At 39.5% G+C, this 26,363-nt stretch overlaps 1 pseudogene; it reads left to right on the top strand.

The window, feature by feature from the left end:
- The first annotated feature begins 8,029 nt into the window (after positions 1-8,029).
- Positions 8,030-22,410, top strand: LOC125093447 (acylpyruvase FAHD1, mitochondrial-like; annotated as a pseudogene).
- The last annotated feature ends 3,953 nt before the right edge of the window (positions 22,411-26,363 follow it).

Below are 26,363 nucleotides of genomic sequence, written 5' to 3'. Positions count from 1 at the left end.
TAAGAATAATACACTTACCATGATGAGCACTGAGTAATGTATAAAATTCTTGAATCACTGTATTGTAGAACTGAAACTAATGTAACACTGCACATTAACCATAGTGGAATTTAAGAATAAAAAAATTTTTTTAAAGAATTCAAAGTAGAATTTAAAAAGAATGGCCACAGGACTTGAATAGACATTTTTCCAAAGAAGACACAGAAGGGGCAAACAGGCACATGAAAGAATCAACGTCATGAATCATCAGGGAAATGCAAATAAAAACCACAAAAAGACATCACTCCATACCTGTCAGATTGGCTATTATCAAAAAGACAAAAAAATAATAATAATAATAACAAGTGTTGGTGAGTATGTGGAATAAAGCGAACATTGTTGGTAGGAACATAAATTGGTACAGCCACTATGAAAACAGTATGGGGATTCCTCAAAAAATTAAAAATAGAACTAGTGTACAATACAGAAATTCCACTTCTGGATAAATACCTGAAGAAAATTAAAGCACTGATTTTTTTTTTTAAAGATTAATTTATTTCTTTATTTGACAGACAGAGATCACAAGCAGGCAGAGAGAGAGAGGAGGAAGCAGGCTCCCCGATGAGCAGAGAGCCCAATGCGGGGCTCGATCCCAGGACCCCGGGATCATGACCTGAGCTAAAGGCAGAGGCTTTAACCCACTGAGCTACCCAGGCACCCCTAAAACACTAATTTTTGAAGTGAAGTGAAGTAAAGACACATATGCACCCTTATGATCACTGCAGCATTATTTGCAGTAGCCAAGATGCGAAGCCTAAGGCATATTACTTAGCCATAAAAAGAATGAAATCTTGCCATTTCCAACAACATGGATAGACCTAGAGGGTATTATGGTAATTGAAATAAGTCAGAGAAAGATGACTACCACATGACTTCACTTATATGTGAAATCTAAAAAACAAAACAAATGAACAAACAAGACAAAAACACACTAACAGATATAAGAAACTACTGGTCACCAGAGGTGAAAGGGGTTGGGGAAATGGGAAAAATAGGTGAAGGGGATTAAGAGGTACAACCTTCCAATTATAAAATAAGTAAGTCATGGGGAGGTAATGTATAGTGTAGGGAATATAGTCAATAATACTGTAATAATTCTGTATGGTAACAGATGGTAACCAGAATTATCGTGAGGATCCTCTCATAATGTATAACGATACTGAATCACTATAATGTACACCTAAAATAGGATACTGTATGTCAATAATATTCAATTTTAAAAGTACAATGTACTATATGTCAATTATATCTCAATAAAGCTATTAACAGAATTGAGACACACTGATGAAAATTTGAGCACCACAATAATGGTAGTAATATATTACAATACATCAAATGTTTTTTTAAATATGTGAATTCACCTAAAAAGGAAAAGAGAAAACTTAAAGAGAAGTCTCTCATTTGGAGAAGAATGCTGAATAAAAATATAAAATAAATTTGATAATCAGAAAAATGATCATTTACAAACCTAACATTATAATTTAATCAGGTGTAAAGCAGCAACTGATTCTAAAACATGGTTTATACTCTTTTATACTTTTTTTATATTTCACATTTTATTAAAGCTACCAGCATCCTTAGTCTAATAATTTTAAGTTTGCTGGTATTTCTCACCCAGGTTCTTTGCAAAACTCAACCTAGTGAACTTCTCTTGTAATGGGCAGCAGTTCTGATAAATATATAGTGAACCACAAAGTCATGGTAGCATTGTCTAGAGAAGAATTTGATACAAATGAAAAATTCCAGCAATAGAATAGAGGTTATTTACAAGTCCTGATCTAGTCTGAAAAACAACTTAGATCTGTTTCAAGTCATTTTCACAAATAGAGATGCATATTCCCAAGAATCAAGAAAGACGTTTTTTTACAGTGTTTTTTAAGATTTTTATAATAATGACAAGAATGCATATAAAATGTTCTTCAATTTCCACACATTTTTATGAGGTGAGACTGAAGCAAAGAGACTGGGTTTTATGTTAATCTCCCATTCTTCTTGTATCAGTGATAGCTGACATTCTCTTTACCATAGAAATAAAAATAAAGTAGAAAAAAAAAACTCAAATGTTACTGATATGTTTTAAGCAGCAAAGCATGCAATCTGAACATTTCACTTCTGGCAATTTCAGTATTATTTTATTTCAATTAGCTAGGGAACTACTGCTTTATATATCTGCAGGTGTGAAAAGAAGTGAAATGCCTCCAGTGATTGAGGCTGCTGTCAGTATCTCGATAGGAATTTTGAATATACATCTTCTGCATCTCTCCTTTCCTCCTTCCTTTTAAGCATCAAAATACCTGGGGAAATCAAGTTAATTATGAACTGTTCTGTTATACTTAGAACACATCCTTAATTTAAAAAAAATTTTTTAAATTAAAAAAATTTTTAAAAAGCTTTACACTACTAGAAAGTTGTATTACTCATCATTAAAAGGCTGAAACAATTAGAGAAGCAAAACCACAAAAATAAAGGTCATATTACATATTTCTGAATTTGAAAGTAATGTGACAACTTAAGGAAATGAAGTAGACTTTAATGATTTTTTTAAAAGAAACCATAAAAAAAGAAAGAAGATTTATACTTCTCTTTATTTTTCCTACTTTTACCAAGAATATATTTCTCAGTTCCTGCTTCCTATACCCAGGGAGGCTGAAACTTTCCACCCACTTTAACCGAAGGAAATTATTCGGTGGTACTCTATTCTGTTTCCACCTCAAATGGTCTAACACCAATTGGCTGTATTGCAATGCATTTACGACACCACATTAGCATCAGACTTCACAGTTTAAGGACTCAGTTTTCCACAAGACTGCTCTCACTTCAAAGGCCAGCCGCAAGTCTCAGAAGGTCCCCCAGGCCCCTGCACTTCTGATCAACTGGCTATCAATTCAGGAGGTCCCCATTATCCCCTTCCTCTTTAATAAATCGCTAGAACAACTCACAGAATTTAGGAAAGTACTAGACTTAAAATTACCATTTTATTATAAAGGATACACATACGAGAACCAGACAAATGAGATTCATGGAGCAAGGTCTAGAAGGACATGCAGAGCTGCCTCGCTATCCCTCATGGAGTCCGGGCATGGCATCCTCCCGGCACATGTACAGTGTTCACCAACCAAGAAACTCCACTGGGATTCAGTATCTACAGCTTTTATTGGGGTTTCTTTACACAAGCATGACTGATTAAATACTGGCGACATGACTGAACACTATCTCCAGCTATTCTCTCCTCGCCGAGGTCAGGTTGACCCAAAGTTACAACCTTCTAATCACATGGTTGGTTCTTCTGGTGACCAGCCTGCATCCTGAAGCTATTTAGGAGCCCAGCATGAGTCATGTCATTAGCATAATAAAGACAGTCCTATCACTCAGGAGATTTTAGGAGCTTGGTGCCAGGAACACAGGACAACAGACAATTCTTTTTACTAATACCACACATGCCTACCTGGTTCTGGTGCCTTTGAGTAGCCACAGGAGCTACTCTCCCACTTCCTATCTTCGAGGGTTCAATGTCTTGAACCATCCTATCCTGTTGTGATTTTAAAGTTCATTCCATTTGCTTGACACTTATGGTTCACTAGACAGACTGGTCATTCCACCATCACACCCTTGCCTCCAGCTCTCAGCTTGGCCTATAGCTCCTCTTTTTCCAAATTACATCTTCAACTCTCCTGCCCATCAATTTTCTTCCATTTAATCAATTAAACGATCTCCTTGGACTAATGAATTAATGCCTTGACAGAACAAACTGCCTACAACTAACTTAATAGGATCAAGGACTAAGATTGTGCATATGAACATGACTTTACTATAACAGGAAATTCTTGTTTAGTAAGGTACAGTTGTAGAAATCCTGAAAATCCATTTATCCAAATAGGCAACTATTCAACTAGTCCCCTATCAAAACAATAGACTGCTCATCAGACTAAATAGCTCCTCCTACAAACATACACATAATTTAAAAGGTTATTGAATGACTCTTTATGGGGCACCTGGGGGGGCTCAGCTGGTTGAGCAACTGCCTTCCACTGGGGTCATGGTCCCAGAGTCCCAGGATCAAGTCCCATATGGGTCTCCCAGCTCCAAAGGGAGTCTGCTTCTCCCTCTGACCTTCTCCCCTCTCATGCTCTCTCTCACTGTCTCTCTCTCTCAGATAAATAAATAAAATCTTTTTTAAAGATTATTTATTTATTAATTTATTTATTTATTTGACAGAGAGAGAGAGAGAGAGAGAGATCACAAGTAGGCAGAGAGGCAGGCAGAGAGGAGGAAGCAGGCTCCCTGCTGAGCAGAGAGCCCGATGCAGGGCTCGATCCCAGGACCGCAAGACCATGACCTGAGCCGAAGGCAGAGGCTTAACCTACTGAGCCACCCAGGCGCCCCTAAAATCTTTTTTAAAAATGACTCTTTACGTATCAAAACTTACTTCAAAACCCTCACCTTGCTGTGCTCATTAATCTTAAATAATTATGTCATAGGACTGTTCAATTCCAATTAGCCCATCATTGATAAACCTCCTAAAACCAAACCCCAAAATTTTTTTAAGTATTTTTTTAAAGATTTTTTTTTTTTTTAAGATTTTATTTATTTATTTGACAGACAGAGATCACAAATAAGCAGAGAGGCAGGCAGAGAGAGAGGAAGGGAAGCAGGCTCCCTGGTGAGCAGAGAGCCCGATGCGGGGCTGGATCCCAGGACCCTGGGATCATGACCTGAGCCGAAGGCAGAGGCTTTAACCCACTGAGCCACCCAGGCGCCCTAAAGATTTTTTTAATTATTCATTTGACAGAGCACAAGCAAGGGGAGCAGCAGGCAGAGGGAGAGTGAGTAGCCATCTCCCCCAGAGCGGGGAGCCCCATGACAGGCTCAATCCCACGGCCCTGGGATCATGACCTGAGCCGAAGGCAGACGCTTAACCCACTGAGCCACCCAGGTACCCCCTAAGCCCCAAATTCTTACAAATATCTGCCCTTAATCTCTCCTTCTCTAAGATACTCTAAGATTCTGTCAAGAGGGTGGTGGCCTCTCTTACTGGAGAGTAATACATTTCATTTTGCTTAACTTTGCTTACTATTTCAGTGGTCTTTTCAGGAAGCTGGCCATCAGTAATGGCCACGGAAGCTTCTCCTTCTATAAGATTCAGATAAGGGGGGGGCGGTGCCTGGGTGGCTCAGTGGGTTAAAGCCCCTGCCTTCGGCTCAGGTCATGATCCCAGGGTCTTGAGATCAAGCCCCGAGTCGGGCTCTCTGCTTGGTGGGGAGCCTGCCTCTCTGCCTACTTGCGATCTCTGTCTGTCAAATAAATAAATAAAATCTTTTTTAAAATTTAAAAAAAAAAAAGATTCAGATAAGGGGAGACCTTCCCATCTAACCAGTTTAACCTACTCTCACAGAAATGATTCTGATATAGGATGTTGATGATCCTCCTACTGCTATCTCTGCTATCTCTGAAATAAACTTTGACCCGGGAGTCTTGCATCTTCTGACAATGTCCACGAAACTGTGGTCACTAACTTCTTATCTTAAAAGCAGGGTAAAATCTTAGAATTGTCACAGTTCTTGACAACCTATTATATTAGAGAGTAGAAATAAAGGATTTCTAGATAACAACATATGAATGATACTCTGAGGTGGCTCTCTTATATGAAAGAACAAAATAGAAAATGGAATTGACAAAAATCCATTAAACTTAACTTTTAATGGAATTGGATATTTGATTTTAAGCAGTCCACACAATGTCAAATAGTGCCATAATTCAGAGTTTTTAAAATGAATTTAAACCATTTTCATGTAGAGATATGATATTAAAAAATGAACACAAATGATTTTGCTTTTCTAAAAAGCTTCTAGTATTATTCAAAATAATATCATGTATTTTTGTCTAGGTAGAAATGTTAGGAATTTTCTCTTGACTTAATTCTATTTTTTTTTTATTCTAAGGAAAGCTATTGATAAGAAATGTTACCATTCAGTGGCTCCTGGATGGCTCAGTTGTTGAGTGTCTGCCTTCAGGTCAGGTCATGATCCCAGGGTCCTGGGATCGAGTCCTGCATCAGGCTCCCAGCACAGCAGGAGGCCTGCTTCTCCCTCTCCCACTCCCCTTGCTTGTGTTCCCTCTCTCACTGTCTCTCTCTCTCTCTCTCTCTCTCTCTCTCTCTGTTAAATAAATAAATAAATAAAATCTTCAAAAAAAAAAAGAAAATATGAAAAAATGAAGAGATTATGAAAATGGAACATAAAATAAAAGTAAGCTTATGAAGAAGAATAAGGTGATTTAAAAAAAGAAGAAAACCATGAAGGAGAAGGGGAAAGTCGGGAAGGAAAATAAAAGAGACAAAATAAAAGAATTCTTTTTGTATCATACAACAATAACATGGCTAGGAACTTTCAAGGCTTAGTAAAGTTTTGGCAGAAGCTACAGAGATTACAGAATTTGTGCTTAAAAAATTAATAAAAAGAAGCAAGTCACACAAAGGGCAAAAGTCCCTTTCTTTCATTTTTCTCATCCGTGGGTATTGTCCTACAAGTGTTTTCCGAGGGCTACAGGACCCCTGCCAAGAGGTGCTGAAGGCAGTTCACAGGCTACTGCACGATCCACAGCTAGGACGGGGATCTGTATGCCTAATTACAAGTGCATAGTGGGTAAGACTCCTCCCGGATCCCTTGGCACACAATACTGGATGCCACAGCTCCCACAAAGGCCCTTTTGTCCAGGGATGGATACCAAATTATTTTTGTTCAGGGGAGAACATTGATTAGAAACATCTTCTTAGGCATGTTGCTGGTGTCCCTCTCAGAAACACACCACTTCTAAGTTGATGGTGTATTGGTATTGGATGTGTGTTAAATGTTTGTTACGTGAATAAATTTAGGGTATAATTCTGGCAAAGCATACTTATGTACTTGAGACTTCAGTTTTCATGACTTTGATAATTTGGCTTTGTTTTTGTACTTAAGTTAGTTTGATCAAAATTTTTACATACTTCAAATACTTAAAGTCTCACTGTCTGTCACTAAAGGAAAATGATTTTGAGTGGAATCCCAACTTTGTTATGTAAATTCACCAAGTCATTATTATTTTACACATAGAATATAGTTCTGTTCCTCCAAAGTGTATACCTTTATTATGGAGATTATGTTTTCCCATTATTGGTCATCTGAATAGGCAATATGGGCATTGTCTTTTGTCTTGAATTTAATGCCCTTCAAGTGGTAGACTGAGCCTAAACCTAGAATTTAAAAAAAGAGAGAGAGGTATAAACAATTGATCTGGGAATAAAATAGAGAAGAGAATCAACAAACTAACACATCCCCTTCCTCCTTTTATGTGAATGATGTGGCTGAGCAGAAATCAAGAGAGTAACAACCAGAGTTATTTAATGAATCAAAGTAGTTCTCTTGTTTTAACCTAGAATCATAATGTGTTAAATTTAACAAACCATTCATTTTCCATACAGCTATAAACTCTCAAAGTACACAAAATTAATTGTGTACAGTATGGGATTTAGAAATAAAGGTTCCAACCTCTACTAAGTTCATTTTGGCTAAAGCAGCACTAGATTTGAACCATTTAAAAACTTAGAAGATTTCATTCTATTTTATATATGACACGTGAATTTTCCAATGCTCCAAATATACCTTGCCAAATTCTTGCAACTTGACATTAGAGATGAATAATAAGACCAGTACACAGGATATTCCCATTGTTTTTATGTTGTGGAGAAAGTCTAGGGCTAAGTCAGAATTAGTCCGAATACTGCTTTAGACTGGGAAGTAAACTCAGTCCCCAAAGAAAAAGCTCACTATAGCAGGGCCAGGGCTGGTGTATTACCAGCCAACAGTGAAGCAGGTTGTCATGATACTGGCATGATACTGAAAGCATGAGAGTACCCCATCTCCTGTCTCTTTCGTACTCTACTGACGTACCCATTCATCAGGGTGAGGGGGACCCAATAGCAGGATATCCAGTAGTACAGAGATAGACGTTGACAATGGCTGGACGTCAGGTAAGCAATCATTGCCAGAAACTGTTCTATGTTAAGCAGGACCAGCCAGCATCCTATAAGGAGAGGTAGGAATGATTGGCCTAGGGCAGAGACCCAAAAGATCCAAACAAGTTCATAACGAAAACACCCAACAGCAATTTAGATAGGACTCTCACTGTAGAGAAGGCCATGGGAATCACTTAATTATCTCGAATAGGATGTTTATATTAAAGAGTATTTTAAAAAGTAATAAAAAAAAAAAAGTGAACCTAGGCTCACTTGTATCAAGAGAGTTTTCCATTCTAGTAGATAATATTGTATGCTGACCAAGTCTGTCTCCAAGCACCCACTCACTCCCTTAGCTCCTGGGAATGTGGACTGTAGACAGCTTGCCCATGAGTCCCTCTCCAGAAACCATCCTTGGCCAAAGGCCCTATGTCAGGCTGCTTCCTCAGGGCAGCCTACAATCAATGAATGATGCAGTGGTAGAAATACACAGCCCTTTGACTCAATTAGAAATCTTTACATTTCCAGATCTCCCCCTAGGAGAGCTAAAGATCTCTACTGCAAGTGCCTCCCAATTCAACTTCTCCCTCTCCTAATCCTGCTTTCTTCACACAGCCACTGGGTTTTTGAAAGCACTCCTATGGACTATCAAAGCCTTCTGTGAGGAGGTTTACTAGAGCATATTCATGAATATTTCCATTCCTTCCTACCTTCCTTTCTTCCTTTTTTTTTTTATAAAGATTACTTATTTATTTGTCAGAGAGAGAGAGAGAGAGAGCTAGAGTGAGCACAAGCAGCTAGAGTGGCAGGCAAAGGCAGAGGGAGAAGCAGGCTCCCTGCCCAGCAAGGAGCCTGATGTGGGACTCGATCCCAGGACTCTGGGATCATGACCTGAGCTGAAGGCAGCTGCTTAACCAACTGAGCCACCCAGGCGTCCCTCCTTTCTTCCTTCTAATTAGACAAATCCACAAAGGATTTGAAGCAGCTACAGTATGCCATATACAAAAACTCAATAGTCATATGTTTTTTTCCTTCCTTACAACGATGTTTACTTTAATTACTTATAATTTTATTTGGAAGAAAAAAAGATATAAATTGTATGTAGTTCGGATCATTCAAAACGTTTTAATATGTAACTGACATGGTCTATCACAGCTGGTCTCATAATTTTGCTTTAAAAGTTTCTGTTATTTCAAAAGTATCAACCTAATCCCTAAGGAAAATCTGAATTTGCTATTAGAATGTAACTTCTCCTCGATTTTATATGGAGATACACTAAAGTTTCTTATGATTTCAAATTCACTAAAATTTCTGAAGTGAATTCTAAAGAGTAAAACTTGGATTGTTTCAACAAATCAACTACTATTTACAGAAATGTTTATAGAAAAGATGGATGGATGGGTAAATAAATGATAGCTGTAGTACATTCATGAAAAATAAATGATAGATTTAGATGATAAAAACAACTAAGCAAATTCAGACTCCTAGATGAAAAGTGAATCCTTCATAAAATAATATGTTTTTTTAAAAATTGGATGGTAATAGCACAAAAGAAAGTTCATAAATGAAATAAGCACAATTAAAGTTATTCTAACAACTCTGACCATAATTCTTGTTATTGTAAAAATTATGTATTGAGCATAACTTTTGAACTAGAAAGGTCATAGCTTGCCATTGAAAATAAATTATTTAATGGCAGTTTATATGGAGATATGACAGAAAAAAAATCTATTATCACTGTACTTATAATTCACATTTATTTTAAGGCTATATAGACAAAATAATGTGTATGACTGAGTAACTGATTGACCACACCAATGTAGGTAAGGTATTAGTTTTTTTAAGATTTCACTTAAACCTCATACCATTTACTAAAGCCAATTTTACCTAAATTATCTCAATAATCAGTTTTTTAATGATTAAATTAAGGTGAATACAACAAAGTGCCAAAATAACAATTAAGTTCAACTAGTATTAAAGAAAAAAAATTGTCAACTAAGTGTATTTGGAGAAATGATCAATCATTTTCAGTGATTTTGTTAACATTGCTGACCCTTTTGATCAGTCTAAGTATTTTTTTTCAATAGCTACCAAACACATAGGGGAGTGCAACTTTGATCTGAAAATAATCAGCAAAATACGTAACAAATTATGGAGACAAATGTAAGTCTGTGTGAGTAGAAATACATCCTAATAATACTAGACTAGTGCACAGATTTGCCTTTTTATAACTTTTTTTTTAATTAGAGAGAAAATTTAATGTGGTTTATAGCATACAACTGAAGTTAAGAGGCATGGGTCTATTTTTAAGCACAGCAGTGTAATAGGAGATTTAGACTTGTGTTAAATCCCTGCTGGGTGACTTATCTGCTGTATGTTATTAAACAAGCTGTTAAACTGTCTGAGAATCTATTATCTCCTCTGTACAGTGAAAAAATTAACAACTTCCTTGAAGAGTTGTGAAAAGTGAGGAGAATGTGTAGAAAATGCCTAGGACAACACCAGGTGCATAGTATGCACTCTATAGTGACTTACTTCCCCCTATCCACCCCCAGCCCCAGTCCTATTATTAGTGCACCATGAGGTCCTAAGTTACTCTTTGGTTCTCAGTTTTAATCTCTGAAAAAAGACAGAGCTGAACCTGTGCAATAATTCACAACCCCAACATCATGACACTGTTGTATCATGAGCAACTGGGCCATGAGTCACAAGTAGTTCAAACTAATAATAATTAAATTACCAAGATGTACAGATAATTTTGTTTTAAAACTGTATAGCTGTTCCAAGTTTGTCCCCATTATAACATTCAAACCAGTGCATGGCACTTTTTTTAATGGCAAATTTTAAGTTTTTTTCTTTATTTATTTGAAAGAGGGAGAGTGAGAGGGAGAAGCAGACTCCCCGCTGAGTAGGAGCCCATTGAGGGCCTCGATCCCAGGACCCTGGGATCATGACCTGAGCTGAAGGCAGAAAATTAATCAACTGAGCCACCCAGGTACCCCAGTCACTGGCACTTTTAAGGTGGAGTAAATGAAGTAGTTTCAAACAGCAAAGATGAAATTGCTCATAGCACACAGTCTACTTTGTATCATATAATAGACTTTATTGACCCTTAAGAGTTGGGTGATTACGAATTATTGTAATTCTCATAAATTATACTTGACTAATTGAAAATTTCTTAATGACTTTATGTACATGTTTTTAAAAGCAAAAAGATAAAAGTAGTTGGGTATTAGAGAGGGCACAGATTGCATGGAGCACTGGGTATGGTGCAAAAACAAGGAATACTGTTATGCTGAAAAACATAATAATCTGCGGAGAAAAAAATATTATAAAATGAATAATCCATTTGGGGGTCAATTCCATGTGCTTGATAATGGCATGCCATTTATCAGTGGGTAATTCCTTACCTTCTGTGTTGTTTTCTTCTGAATAAATTACAAGTCATAAAAAAAAAAAAAAAACTAGTTGAGTTTGAAAAAAAGTCTATAGCTCCATATGCTTTATTTTCCTGCAAAATTCACTGGCATTTCTCAAATCAGAGTATGTTTATGACAGTGTTCTGCATCTGAACATAATCATCCTTGATGTTTGTTCCAGTAGAGAAAATGTTGGGGATCACTGGATTACATCATCTCTGTCCACATTCACAACTCCTTAGTACCTGTATTTCTTCTAATATGGAAAGTATAGCACTCCTGGTCAAATAAAGCAGTATTTTAATTCCATTCTCAATCTACTTGACATGTAAACTCAAAAATATAACAGTATAGAAAACATACAGATAGCCAACAGACACACGAAAGAACAATCAGTATCACCCACCATCAGGGAAATACAAATCAAAACTACAATGAGGGGCACTTGTATGGCACAGTCAGTTAAGCATCTGACTTGGTTTGGCTCAGGTCATGGTCTTGGGGTCATGGGATCAAGCCCTGTGTTTGGGCTCTGTGCTTGGAAGGGCATCTGCTTGAGTTTTCCCCCCTGCTCTCCACCCCTCCCCTGCTCTCTCTCTCTCTCTAAAATGAATAAATAAAATATTATGTTAAGAGTTTACCAGATAGGTGTTGGGAAGTTTGGACAGCCACACACAGAATGAAACTGGACCATTTCCTTACATGACATACAAAAATAGACTCAAAATGGATGAAAGACCTCAATGTGAGACAGGAATCCATCTAAATCCTTGAGGAAACACAGGCAGCAACCTCTTCGACCTCAACCACAGCAACTTCTTCCTAGAAACATCGCCAAAGGCAAGGGAAGCAAGGGCAAAAATGAACTACTGTACTTCATCAAGATCAAAAGGTTTTGCACAGCAAAGGAAACAGTCAACAAAACCAAAAGACTGACAGAATGGGAGAAGATATTCGCAAATGACATACCAGATAAAGGGCTAGTATCCACAATCTATAAAGAACTTACCAAACTCAACACCCAAAGAACAAATAATCCAGTCAAGAAATGGGCAGAAGACATGAACAGACATTTCTGCAAAGAAGACATCCAAATGGCCAAGAGACACATGAAAAAGTGCTCAACATCACTCAGCATCAGGGAAAGAGAAATCAAAATCACAGTGAGATACCACCTCACACCAGTCAGAATGGCTAAAATAAACCAGTCAGGAAACGACAGGTGTTGGCAAGGATGCAGAGAAAGGGAAACCCTTCTCCACTGTTGGTCAGAATGCAAGCTGCTGCACCCACTCTGGAAAACAGTATGGATGTTCCTCAATAAGTTGAAAATAGAGCTACCCTACAACCCAGCAATCGCACTACTGGGTATTTACCCCAAAGATACAAATGTAGTGATCCAAAGGCACACGTGCATCTTAATGTTTATGGCAGCAATGTCCACAATAGCCAAACTGTGGAAAGAGCCTAGATGTCCATCAACAGATGAAAGGATAAATAAAATGTGGTGTGTGTGTGTGTGTGTGTGTGTGTATATATATATATATATATATATATATATATATATATATATATATATAGGAATACTATGCAGGCACCCAAAGAAATGAAATCTTGCCATTTGCAATGACATGGATGAAACTAGAGGGTATTATGCTGAGCGAAACAAGTCAATCAGAGAAAGACAATTATCATATGATTTCTCTGATATGAGGAATTTGAAAGGCAGGGCAGGTGGGTTGTGGGAGGCGGGGAAGGGAAGGAAAAATGAAACAAGATGGGACCAGGGAGGGAGACAAACCATGAGAAATTCTTAATCTCAGGAAACAAACTGAGGGTTGTTGAAGGGCTGAGGAGGGATAGAGTGGTTGGGTCATGGACATTGGGGAGGGTATGTGCTATGGTGAGTGCTGTGAATTGTGTAAGATTCATGAATCTCAGACTTGCACCCCTGAAATAAATAATACATTATATGTTTTTAAAAAAGAGTTTACCAGATAGGGGCAGGCACCTGAGTGGCTCAGTCAGTTGAGGGTCTGCCTTCGGCTGAGGTCATGATCTCAGGGTCCTGGGACTGAACACTGCTTTGGGCTCCCTGCTCAGCAGGGGGCCTGCTTCTCCCTCTCCCTCTGTCCCTCCCCACTGCTTGTGCTCTTTCTCTCTCTCTCTCTCTCAAATAGATAAATAAAATCTTTAAAAAAGAAAAAGAAGTTTACCAGATACTATATACTAATCTGTTCCAGATATCCAGAAAAAAAAAAAGAAAAATTGGCATATTGCATGAGAGAAATTTAATAAAATTTAAAATAGTTAAAGGGAAGATGGTAATCCATTACATAGAAACCATAATAGCAGACATTGTACTATACACTTTCTTCATAATACCACACAAGGCAAGAATTGTTATTTCCATTTTATATATGAGGAACTCAAGGTTCAACCATGTTGTTGATTACTGCTTATAAAAGTTAAGATTCAAACGTATTCTACTTGGAATCTACCTGATTCCACAATCCATTCATTCAATCTCTGTGACTCCCAATGGCCTCTCCTGGGAATGCTCACAATGTTTATGGGAATGGACATCCAGTGTACACAGCTGAAAACCTCTTCCTGATGCTTAGCTCAACACTACCACCAAATTCACTTATTCGTGGTTTACCTGGCTTTTATTTTTTTACAAAATAGTAAATCCACAGAATGTGTATACACACACATACACACACAAAGATTTATACATTTAAAATCAAGTTTTATTCTCAATTCAGACACATGTCTCAGTCCTCATGGATAACCATCATCAACATTTCAATGCATATTTTCAGAAATATCCCAGGCCCATGTATTCTTCTACATCTTATTGAAGGCAAAATGAAGAACATAATTGACACTTTGTTCTGTACCTGTTTTCTTTTTTTTCCTAATAAATTGAACACTTTTCCTCAGTATGTGAAGATTTACCTCATTCATTTTAATGCTCAGTTGTTTATTTCTTATCTATGCATTAATATATCTAACCAGTGCTCTATTCAATGAGCTTTCAAGTGTTTTCCACTTTTTGACATTCAAACCAAGCTGAACGCAGCGTTTTCTTTTTTTTTTTAAATATCTTTTTTTTTTAAAGATTTTATTTATTTATTTGACAGAGAGAAATCACAAGTAAGCAGAGAGGCAGGCAGAGAGAGAGGAGGAAGCAGGCTCCCTGCTGAGCAGAAAGCCCGATGTGGGGCTCGAACCCAGGACCTGGGATCATGACCTGAGCCGAAGGCAGCGGCTTAACCCACTGAGCCACCCAGGCGCCCCATGAACACAGTGTTTTCAAGTGAGTTTTGGTTTCTTTTGCTCTGACTCTGTCTAGCTTGGCTGCTCATACCTGAGTGTTACACAGACCTTGCTTTTGCTGTCTACTACTCCTACACAGATCGGCAGGTCTTTTGCAAAAAATAAATAAATAAATAAATAAATCTCTAGGGAGAATCCTGCTTGCTTTTCTCTGCAAAGCTTTAAGAACAATATGAGTAAACAAGTGTCCCATGGCTTAGATATTGCTCTTACTGAGAACAGGTTAACTTTCAACCCCAATTATCTATAAAGTGTTGTAAAAAATAAAAAGGCAAAGAAACTGAACAGTGCTTACCAAAGTTAAAAAAAAGCAGGCACTTTTCATTATACTTCTTAAAATGTCATTTAGCTCTGTTTTGAAACCACTATTAGCCTGAAGATTCACACTATTTTCTTAGTGATTCCATAGCCCTTATGCACACTTTCACATTGGGAGGCAGAGACCCGATTTTCATTTTATTAAATGGACACTCTACAATACTGAACAATCTCTCTCTTCTTTATTTATACTTTTTGCAACAGCAATCATCGAGTAAGAAACCACCTAAATCTGCCTCTGGTAACACTGGGGCACAATTAATCATTATTATAAAACTATTCTATGATCATCGCAAATACCTTTCTTTTGGCTTTATCAGAGATGGGACTATGTCATTTTGAAAATAACTACTCAAACTTCTTCAATAAAAAGTTAATTTATGGGGTGGTTCAGTGGGTTAAGCCGCTGCCTTCGGCTCAGGTCATGATCTCAGGGTCTTGGGATCGAGTCCCACATCGGGCTCTCTGCTCAACAAGAAGCCTGCTTCCCTCTCTCTCTCTCTCTGCCTGCCTCTCCGTGTACTTGTGATCTCTCTCTCTCTGTCAAATAAATAAATAAATAATCCTTAAAAAAAAATTAATTTAGGGGAAGAATGAACTGGTAAAGAGCTCAATAAGTTTTTGCTACTAGCAGAAGAATTAAAGGTTGACTTTTGTTGGGGAACAGGGTAGCTCAGATATCCCTGGATGACAATAACTTTTCATTTTTCAACAATTATATTGTTATAAGGCAGATCAGCACATTATAAATTGCTGTTCTACAGAATACTGTTCACAAAATGTTATAGTTCTAGAACAAAAAAAGAGGCAAAAGGGCATTTAGTGTGTACATGATAAAACTCCAAAAAGCTAACAGTACACAGGATGCATCGCTGGACTTTTTTTTCCCTTAGCCCACTAGTTAGTATTTCCTGATATTCCAGAAATGCTAGTATTTAACCTTAATCCTGAATAGTTATAGAACAAAAATTCTTAAAAAAAAAAAAAAAAAAAAACCTTAGAGGGGCGCCTGGGTGGCTTAGTCAGTTAAGCGTCTGCCTTTGGTTCAGGTCATGATCTCCTCCTGGTCCTGGGATGAAGCCCCAAGGTGGGCTTCCTGCTCAGCAGGGAGTCTGCTTCTCTCTCTCTCTCTCTCTCGCTCTCTCTCTCGCTCTCGCTCTCTTCCTCTGCCCTACCCACTGCTCATTCTCTCTCTCTCTCCCTCTCAAATAGATAAAAGAGATGAGCAATTAAAAAAAAAAAAAAAACTAAGATAATGTGACCTAGAATGAACTATCCCCAGCATTATGAGAAATACTTTTTAAAATTTTACCAACCTTAACAGATGTAACAAACGTTCCTAAACATGTAAATCTCTTGAAAAACATTACTGTTTGACCTGCTGATTTTCAAAATGTTTCCTGTCTACCTTTCTCAAACTTCTCTTTTCCCACATTCCCAAGTCCAAAAATGTATTTTTTGAGACTTAAGCAAGGTATTATTAGCTCTTCTGTCAAGCCCTGAGTCCTCAAGTGTCACCCCCCCCCCATTTTTAGGTTCCAAGCTCTCTGGAAACCCCCATATAGTTCTAAAATTAGACAATCACTTTCTACCTGTTTTACTAGAGCCAGAGAACCTGAGAGTCAAGGACACATTGTTAGTATCAGAATTAATACTAGCATTTCTGTTGAGACGTGCAATACCTAATGGATGCCCGGAACTCTGCAGCATTCAATAAATGTTCGTTAAATGTATAAATGAGCAAGAAGGTCAGTAGAGCCTCCATGTTATTAATGTTTTTGTCAGTGATTTAAAACAGGGACTGAGTCAGGCCTATAGAAAATTTTTAAATTGATTTTTGTCAGAAAAGCATTCTTGGTTTTAAGTTAAATTTTAATAGTTCCAGGTAAAATATGTACTCCTCATTCCAGTGTCCCAACATCACTCTATCTTCTCCAATCTGGCAGCTTCACACACTATTGTTACCTGACTGACCCTCACAGTAACTGAGTTTGCGGCTTCTGGACCACATTTTATATGAGAAATAATACTAAGTTTACAGGTCTAAAATAAGTGGTGCACACAGATTGAAATAAAACATATTTTAATAGAAATTTTTAAAAGATCTGTACACTTTGGGGCACCTGGGTGGCTCAGTGGTTAAAGCCTCTGCCTTCGGCTCAGGTCATGATCCCAGGGTCCTGGGATCGAGGCCCACATCGGGCTCTCTGCTCAGCAGAGAGCCTGCCTCCTCCTCCTCTCTGCCTCTGCCTCTCTGCCTACTTGTGATCTGTCTGTCAAATAAATAAAAAATCTTTAAAAAAATAATAATAAAAAAAATAAAAGATCTGTACACTTAGATAAGGAAAGAAATGAGAAAATATGTCAGAAATAATATCCCATGATAGATTTTAAGAACAAGCTCTATAATACGATAGCTATGTAATAGGCAGTAGAGCATATAATCATCCCACATCCTTAATACCCTTCTAGACCAGGAACAGACTGACATGGAAAATGTGAAGAAGGTTCCCAGGATGGCCGCCAAGATCAGCAGAGGTTAAAAGAAAAAGCCTGATCATGGAGGTGATCTTCAAGGAACACTTGAGAATCACATCATGTGGCTGTTTCTAAAGACAGAAAAGGATGACAGATGCAGCATCACTGTTCATTTAAGTTAGCTGGGCTAGAAACCGGGGGCGGGGGGGGGGGGAGGGAGGATTTTAAAACAAAAAAACAAACAAACAAACAAAATGTTTTTGTTTGTAAGGGGAAAAAAACAGTTGTAAATAGACAAATCCTGCTAAAGAAAGAACAAAGAAAAGGCTCAATTTGGACAACACTCTGAGGACACTCCTCATTGACTAAATAAGCAATCAGGTTATTTGAGCAAGGACAGTCAGCGCCAAAAGAGGAGTTCCAATAGCCATCAGTCCAATTTAGAGAACACTCAACTAACCAAACTGTGCATTGGAATTCTCCACAGAAATAGTACCAATAGGACACAAAGATATACACAGGAGGAGATTTATTATAGCAATTAACTGGGACAGTTATGAAAGTCTAGATGTCCCATGATCTGCCATCCATAAGCTGGAGAAGCAAGAAAGTCAATATAATAAAGTCCAAGGCCAAAGGCCTGGGGGGCAGGAGGAGAGATGCTGTCCTAAGTCCCATAGTCAGAAGGCCTGAGAACCAGGAGCTCCCATGTCAGTGGAAAGGAGAAAGCAGAAGTTTCAGCTCAAGAAGAGAGACATTTCACCCTTATGCCTCTCTCTGCCCTCAACAGAATGGGTCTGCACAATTAATTCATGATAGCAGATCTTTACTCAGTCTACTGATTCAAATGCTCTCTTCAAATGATTCAAAAATCTCTTCCAAAAACACCGTCACAGACACAGCTAGAAATGTCTCGCCAGGTATTTGGACATCCTTTAGCCAATCGGGTTGACACATAAAATTAACCATCACACTGTGTGAACACATCTTGACTTCAGATTTGTTTCCCTAGTACAAAAAGAATTAATAAATACGTACTGAGTATTTCGTCTGTGCTAGCTACCAGGGCTGGTGCTGAGATAAAGAACTCCAAAGGACAAGCTATAGTCCCCACACTCCTGTATGATCCTGTGTAATGGCCTCAGACTTTCTTTCTTACAATGTATAATTTACATGTAAAACAACTGTTCCATCAATAACATTTCTTTACAGTCAGTAATTTCCGTGAGTATTCCTCTACTTCTCTCTCTCTCTCTCACACACACACACACAATTTTCTCTGTACCTCCAGGAAACTGAGTCTGCTGGGGATATTCCATGTGCCCTTTCGGATCCATTCTCCACCTGCTCCACGGCCCAGGAGACTGGCTGGATTCTAGCAAGGGATGGGCTGCATTTACAGGTTACCCCCCTCTGGCTTCTTACTGAATTCAGCCAATGAGGAGCACCTAGAAAAGATCAGAGGGGAAAAAGGGGGTTAGGATACTGACTATCTCCTTCCTTGTGGGATTGTCACAGGCTGTCTGCATCCGCCAATGCTCCCCGACTTCTGGCCGGCCCTCCTGCTGTTCCTAGTCTGAGTCCTGCACTGTCCCCTGTGGTTTCCCCACCCCTTAGTAAATAGTCCCTTTATTAAAATCTTCTGAGGGGCACCTGGGTGGGTGGCTCAGTGGGTTAAAGCCTCTGCCTTCGGCTCAGGTCATGATCCCAGGGTCCTGGGATCGAGCCCCACATTGGGCTCTCTGCTCGGCAGGGAGCCTGCTTCCTCCTCTCTCTCTCTCTCTGCCTGCCTCTCTGCCTACTTGTGATCTCTGTCTGTCAAATAAATAAATAAAATATTTTTTAAAAAAATAATAAAAAAAATAAAAAATAAATAAATAAAATAAAATAAAATCTTCTGAAATTGCCCAACTTCAGTATGCCATCTCTAGATCTTCCAATACCCTGACTGACATACTGAGACTTAAGTGTCCCTTAAGAGGTCCTAAGACCTCTAGAGGGAGCAATCATGATAGAACGCACTTGGGTGCATTGGAGGGAGAGAAAGGGTAGATCTAACGATCTTGAAGCTGATTCTTCCCTGGGCCTAGTCTGGGGAATCATCAGTCAGTTAAAGAAACTCAGTAGAGAGAGCCGTGCAATAGCCAGCATGGCCTGAGTATTGCAAAACAGCAATTAGTGAGGAAGACGCCTAAGCAGGAAGCTGAGAGCACTCATACCAGGTGAGTAGGCCTGGGCATGACAGGTGCAGAAAGGGTGGGCTACAGAAGAGGCCAGGAGTTTTGCCAAGAGCAACTGCACAGTTAGAGGCAGTGGTAAGGAAAGATATCATCAGGAGAACACACCTCAAAACCACAGTGGGGCAATTCACACCTCAGTGGAGACCAGCTCAGGTAGGTAGGTAGATCAAGTGAGCCAGTCTACCTGCAAAGACGGAGACTGGTGGGGCACCTGGGTGGCCCAGCTGGTTAAGCATCCAACTTTGGCTCAGGTCATGATCTCCAAGGCCGATGGAGCACCACCTCTGACTCTCAGCTCAGCGAGGAGTCTGCTTCTCCCTCTCCCTCTGCTTCTCCCCCTCCTCCTGCTGGTGTTCTGTCTTCTCTCTCTCTCTCAAATGAATAAATAAAATCTTTAAAAAAAAAAAAAAAAAGACAGAGACTGGTACCACAGACCTGGTGAAGTGGGATGACACCAGTGAGAGTGAGTGGAGAAGAGCTCCAGTCCGGATGCCCCTCCCCCACTGCCCCTAGGCTAAAAAGCTCCCTTTCTGCACCCAAGCGCCCTCCCGGCAAGGAGTAGAGGGAGAAGAAAATCCTTAAGAGTTGTAGGAAAATTTGACAGATTGAGAAATTACGAGGAAAAAAAAGACGAAAACTTAAAACAGACTGATATGTTTAAAAAAAAAGCAAGAGACATAACATCCACCCTCAAAGCTGAGAACAAGTGGAGATATTATAGAACCCCTCCCTCTCTCCAGGAACCAGGCCTGAGTGCAGAGGCCACCGGCGAGTGGTTCCCAGAAGGCCAAGCGCCGCGACAGTACTCGCCCCTAGAACGCCACGCAAGACGTCCCAAGGTAGTTTGTCCTCTCCGGGTAGCCGTAGGCTTAGGTGTCACGTGACCCTGCCTGGCTAAATCCACCAGACTTCAGGAGCAACTGGCAAGAACCCAGGCAGCCTTTGCGCATGTGCCGGGAGTTGGGGAGGAATACGGTGTCTGTGGGCAGGAACTACGTGAACCACCCCCCTTGCAGTTGCAGAGAGCAGTTCTGAGCAGGGTGGGTGCTCTTCCTGAAGCCGTCCTCCACCTCCGCAACTCCCCCCAGGGCTTTGCAGTACTCCCACCCGCCTACAGCCACGGCCTGCACTTCAATCTCGAGCTGGTGTGGTGGTGGGCAGGCGCCGCTGCGTCTTCCCAGAGGCCACAGCCACGGACTGTGTGGCCAGATGTGCCCTGAATATGACCACCAGCGACCGGCAGGATGAGTGCAAGAAGGGACTGACCTGGCTCTGGCCACGAGCTTCGCGATTTTCAGTCCCATCAGCACGCTTGTGCCCAAAGAGAAGATCCCTGGCCCTCACAACCTGAAGGTCTGGCCTAAGGTCATTGGCAAACTCAGGCAAGAGGTGTGACATCCTCCATGATTTTTCCCTTCCTCTACGTCATCAGCAGTGTTTGCAAGATAATGACCATGCAAGGAGGCATTATCTGGACCAGGACGCTCAAGAAATAGGACCTGTGGAAAAAAGAAAGAGAGAAGTAAATTCAGGCTGACATACATGGGGTTGGTAATAGGGGGTTAAAGGTAGAAAGGCCAAAATATTGAGTTTATACAAAGCACCCTCACTTCTTAAGTTTTAGGAGAGAAAGGAGAAGACAGAAGGAAGCAAAGGTTACTTGAGGTGACAGTCCTTTCATAAGAAACCAAAACAGTGATTTAATTGGATTGATGCATCTCAACTCAAGAAAGATAGAGCTCCAAGGAAAATGCAATCTAAAAGACATTGGGCTAGAAGTGGAAATGAGAAACAATATCTTATAGGAAACAACCAGAATAAAGTATTTGTGATGCTTCCAAAGAGAATTTATCAAACCAAATGTTCAGAAAACTTGCTTTCCTTTCCTATAAGTGGACTGGTTAAGACTTTTCCATGGGTCATTCAGGGATCAGTAGTTCAAGACTTAAAATCTAAAGAAGCTGAAAAGCATGGTTCAAGTCAGCATTTTCATTTCCTTGGATCATGATAATCACCTGGAGATATTTGCAAAATATAAAAACTTCCAAGTTACTAGCCCATACCAGGCCCTGTTTTAATTAGTGGAGTTAATTAATCTCCAGCTCTCTAAATGAATCTTATCACAAAAATGTGAGAAAACATTTCATAATCAGTTAACTTAAAGTTTGTTTAATAAATGAACAATTAATGAAGCTCTCACTCATTTACATAAGGTGTGTACCATGGCCCATAGATACTGAGTTTGGGAGATAATTTTGAAACTACTGTCTTCCAAATAAATATACTATCTCTTGAGGGGACATGAGATACTGTGGAACATAGAGTTACATTTCTGCTTCCCAGTTTGTGACTGTTCAAACCGACATTCACCAGATGCATGGTGGTTCAATCTGGGGTAGAATATGAGAAACTTGTAGGGCATCTTTGTGAAGATGGCCCTCTATGTCTAAAGAGAGATATGGAAGTCATTGGCATATAGGTAATGCTGGAGTGATGGACATAGATGAAGCAGAAAAGACAGAAAGTAAATAACCTACAAGGAAAAGGCAGAACTATGGGTAACATCCATATTTAAAGGATAGAGAGGGAGAAATTACTAAAAGAAACAAGAAGAAAGAAACAGATTAGAAAGTAATCCTGAGACCAGGTAAACTAAGAGGAGGAAATTATTTTCTGAAGAGACAACAATCAATACTGCCAAATTCTTCAGAGGAAAACGGGATAAAGACCGAAAAGTAGCCATTAGCGTATGTTTCCTAAAGGGGAAGGAGGGGAGGAAGGGAAAAAGTCCTAAATCAACGAGTCTGTTGTGCTGTCAATGACTTGTACCTTGCCTAATACTGGCTAAGGAGATAATTGTGACTAAACATCCTAGGAACTTAATATAGAGGTACTTTCTTCTATGTTATGCATATTTGAATAACATCAAATGTATTCAACTATTAAAAAATGGGACAGCTATATAGTATGTTAACATTAGCATTTTATGAACAGAACTATCTCTGTTTTGTTTTGTTTTTTATTAATATATAATGTATTATTTGTTTCAGGGGTGCAGGTCTATGATTCTTCTATCTTACACAGTTCACAGCATTCACCATAGCACGTATCCTCCCTAGTGTCCATCACCCAGCCACCCCATCCCTCCCACCCCGCTCCTTGTTTTGTTTTTTGAGAGAAAGAGCATGCAAGCAGGGGGAGGGGCAGAGGGAGAGAGAAAATCCCAAGCAGGCTCCACGCTCAATACAGAGCCAGATGCAGGGCTTGATCTCACGACCTTGAGATCATGACCCTAAAATCATGACCTTCATGGTAATCAAGTGTCAGACACTTAACCAACTGACCCACCCAGACACCCCTCTATCTGGGTTTAAATGCATAATTCTTCAGTGTTCATTTGTTCACTTTTATCAAAAAGTTACAAATAGGACACTGCCTATTTATGTTACAGTTGATTGTACACAAGTCCATGCTCTCTAATATCTATTTGCCCTCAATAAATGAGACAGCAAGAAAGGAGAAAAGAAACTGATGTGGGGGGAAAGTAATGAAAACATTTGGTATTGAGTTTTTTTTAATCAAATAATTACTTGATTCTAATATTGAAATTTCTTATTGTCAGCAAAACTTCATCAGAAATTTCAGAACTTTATGGTTAATATGGCCTCATGCCCAAAAGAAATTGTGATTAAGTTATATAAATGACTAAAATCTATGAGAGATGATAACAGCTAAGTATATCACAAAATGAGATAGCAATATTAATCATACAATAAATGCAATCATTTGGCCTCACATATGACTTAGCCCATGATCTATATTTTCTTTGAACTTAAGGAATTAATCATTTGTACAGAGAGATAGTGTGCTTTCAGAGATTATCTAATGGGCATCCAAGGTATCTGTACATTTCTGTAAATTCACTACATGTTTGATTAAGTCCTTTATATACAACTGTTACTAAATGGCATGCCTTGTCTGTAAGACTTCTATTTTCTGGGTGATGACCCCACTGTAAATTTTGCACATATGTTTGAATACTTAGTCTCCACTGAGATATTTGCAGCACGTATTTATAGAAATATGTCAGTGACTGCCCACATGGTCAGCATGAACTAACTATGCCAGCCTTCAAGTACGGTAATGGGAAGAAAGGACCTTCAGGTCATGAAAGTGCTAATTTGCAGAAACATAACTTCCCCTGTGATTAAAAGAGAATTTTAATAATTGTTAGGAGATTTCACTCTTATTAACATCCAGGTTGAGGAAAAAGGGTGCAAGATGCAAGGTCTGGATCTTAACTTTACAGATGTTTCCTCCAATAGGAGTTTCCTGTCCCCTACCTTGAGAACAAGGACTGAGAGTGTTGTGCTGGGCACTCACTTAATGTTTTATGTATAAGTGTTTTACATAGAAGCTGATCACTGTAAGCCTAGGATCTAATGGAGTAGATCTGGGGTGTGCCACCCACAAGCAGCCTTCTGTACCAAGGCACTCACACCACAGCTTCCAGAAGTATAGGCTAGTAATAGATCATACCTGAAATCCTCTCCTGGAATCTGGGAGCCACATGCCCCAAGGTTGCACCTCTCCCCAGGGGCAGTGCGGTCGACATTCAATGACTGGTTACCTGGGATGGGGGTGGGGAGGGAATAAAAGGGCCAATCCCTCATCCCTTAATTAGGGACAATTCTAAAGAGCCATGTAAACTCCAGGAGTTGGGGCACCTGGGTGGCTAAGTGGGTTAAGCATCTGCCTTCCGCTCATGTCATGATCCCAGGGTCCTGGGATGGAGCCCAGCATTGGCCTCTCTGTTCAGCAGGGAGCCTGCTTCCTCCTTTCTCTCTGCCTGCCTCTCTGCCTACTTGTGATCTCTGTCAAATAAATAAATAAAATATTTTAAAAATAAAAATAAACTCCAGAGCTTCCGTATTGCAACTGCAAGACAGTGTCAATCTCTCCTTCTGCCTAATCCTACTTCTTTAAGTGCCTTTAATTGACTTCAGCAGTATTGGATTTGAGAGCATTCACCAGTAAAACACTCTCACATGCAAATCTACATCTCAAAGTCTGTTTTCGGGAATATTGACCTAAAACAGAAGTTAGGCGTGGGCCTAGAAGGAAATTCTAAAAAGGAACTTTGATGCTGAATCACCTGCTGGCGGTTAGCGGTGAGGACTCCATCGCTGGTGGTGGGTGGCATGCTAACAGCTCCAGGCATACTGTAGCAATGCAATTGTTAAGACTTTCACCTGGGGTGACCCAAACTGGAAGAGAAAGCACTGGCTGCAGGCAATATCTCAAGCATTTGAGAGATTTGGGGGAAGTAATTATAGGGACTGTGGAAGGAGTGGCTGTTGCTGAGGGCTATCAATTCACCTGAGAAAAACAATGCAAAACTAGAGATAATTAATCACCAATTTAAGGTAAAATGTGAAAGCCAGAGGGATTCCTTGGCAGCACACGAAGAACCTCTGCTCTACTGTACCTGAAAGGCAAAGAAAGCTGAGGGTTTGTTTTTTTTTTCTCCCCAGAACTGAATTATAAAGTTAGCAGAACTCCAGAGAAGGTTAAATTCTAAAATAGGCAATTCGACAATACCAAGATCAGGACCTGGATTAGTAAACCTGGAATGGGAATATCTAGATCTTTGCACTCAAAAATCTTGAATACGGAGGGTTGATGGGGGGGAGGGGGGTTGGGGGGGTGGGGTTATGGACATTGGGGAGGGTATGTGCTATGGTGAGTGCTGTGAAGTGTGTAAACCTGGTGATTCACACACCTGTACCCCTGGGGATAAAAATATATGTTTATTAAAAATAAAATTTAAAAAAAATCTTGAATACTCAGATTCTCTTGACCCTTTGGAGCCCATCAGAAGTGACCCATTCCCCCTTGATAAAAAGAAGCATTCCCCCCATACCCCTTACAAGACAACGCAGAGACTTCCGCCTTTCAAGACAATACATACCCCTCTCAAGATCTACCTCAAATCCCCTTTGCGCCTCCAGTAACTGAAGAAGAGGTCAAGAATCTATGAGAAATCAGGGGTGCCTGGGTGGCTCAGTGGGTTAAAGCCTCTGCCTTCAGCTCAGGTCATGATCTCAGGGTCCTTGGATCGAGCCCCAGGTCAGGCTCTCAGCTCAGCAGGGAGCCTGCTTCCCTTTCTCTGTCTCTGCCTGCCTCTCTGCCTACTTGTGATCTCTCTCTCTCTGTCAAATAAAATAAATAAAATCTTTAAAAAAAAAAAAGAATCTATGAGAAATCACCATGCAATATGATGGCAACATTATATGGTAATAATTCAACCAGTTCTTCACAGAAATCTATGCCCATTTTCTCAGGTAATTATACACTGGAGAAAGAGAATTCCTGGAAATGTCAAGGTCATATTTATTATTCAGGAATGTAAATTCATCCAAGACTCCATGTCAGAGTGAGTGCACCTGGTAATAAATAAATTCACTAGGTGCAGTTTACAGTGGGTACAACAGGACCCTCAAACAACCCAGCAATCATTTCCTCTATCCCTCATTT

This window comes from Lutra lutra, chromosome 1, assembly GCF_902655055.1.
Source record: "Lutra lutra chromosome 1, mLutLut1.2, whole genome shotgun sequence".
NCBI classification, from domain to species: domain Eukaryota; kingdom Metazoa; phylum Chordata; class Mammalia; order Carnivora; family Mustelidae; genus Lutra; species Lutra lutra.
The sequence above is the reverse complement of the archived record's forward strand: the minus strand, read 5'-3'. Positions and strand labels throughout refer to the sequence as shown.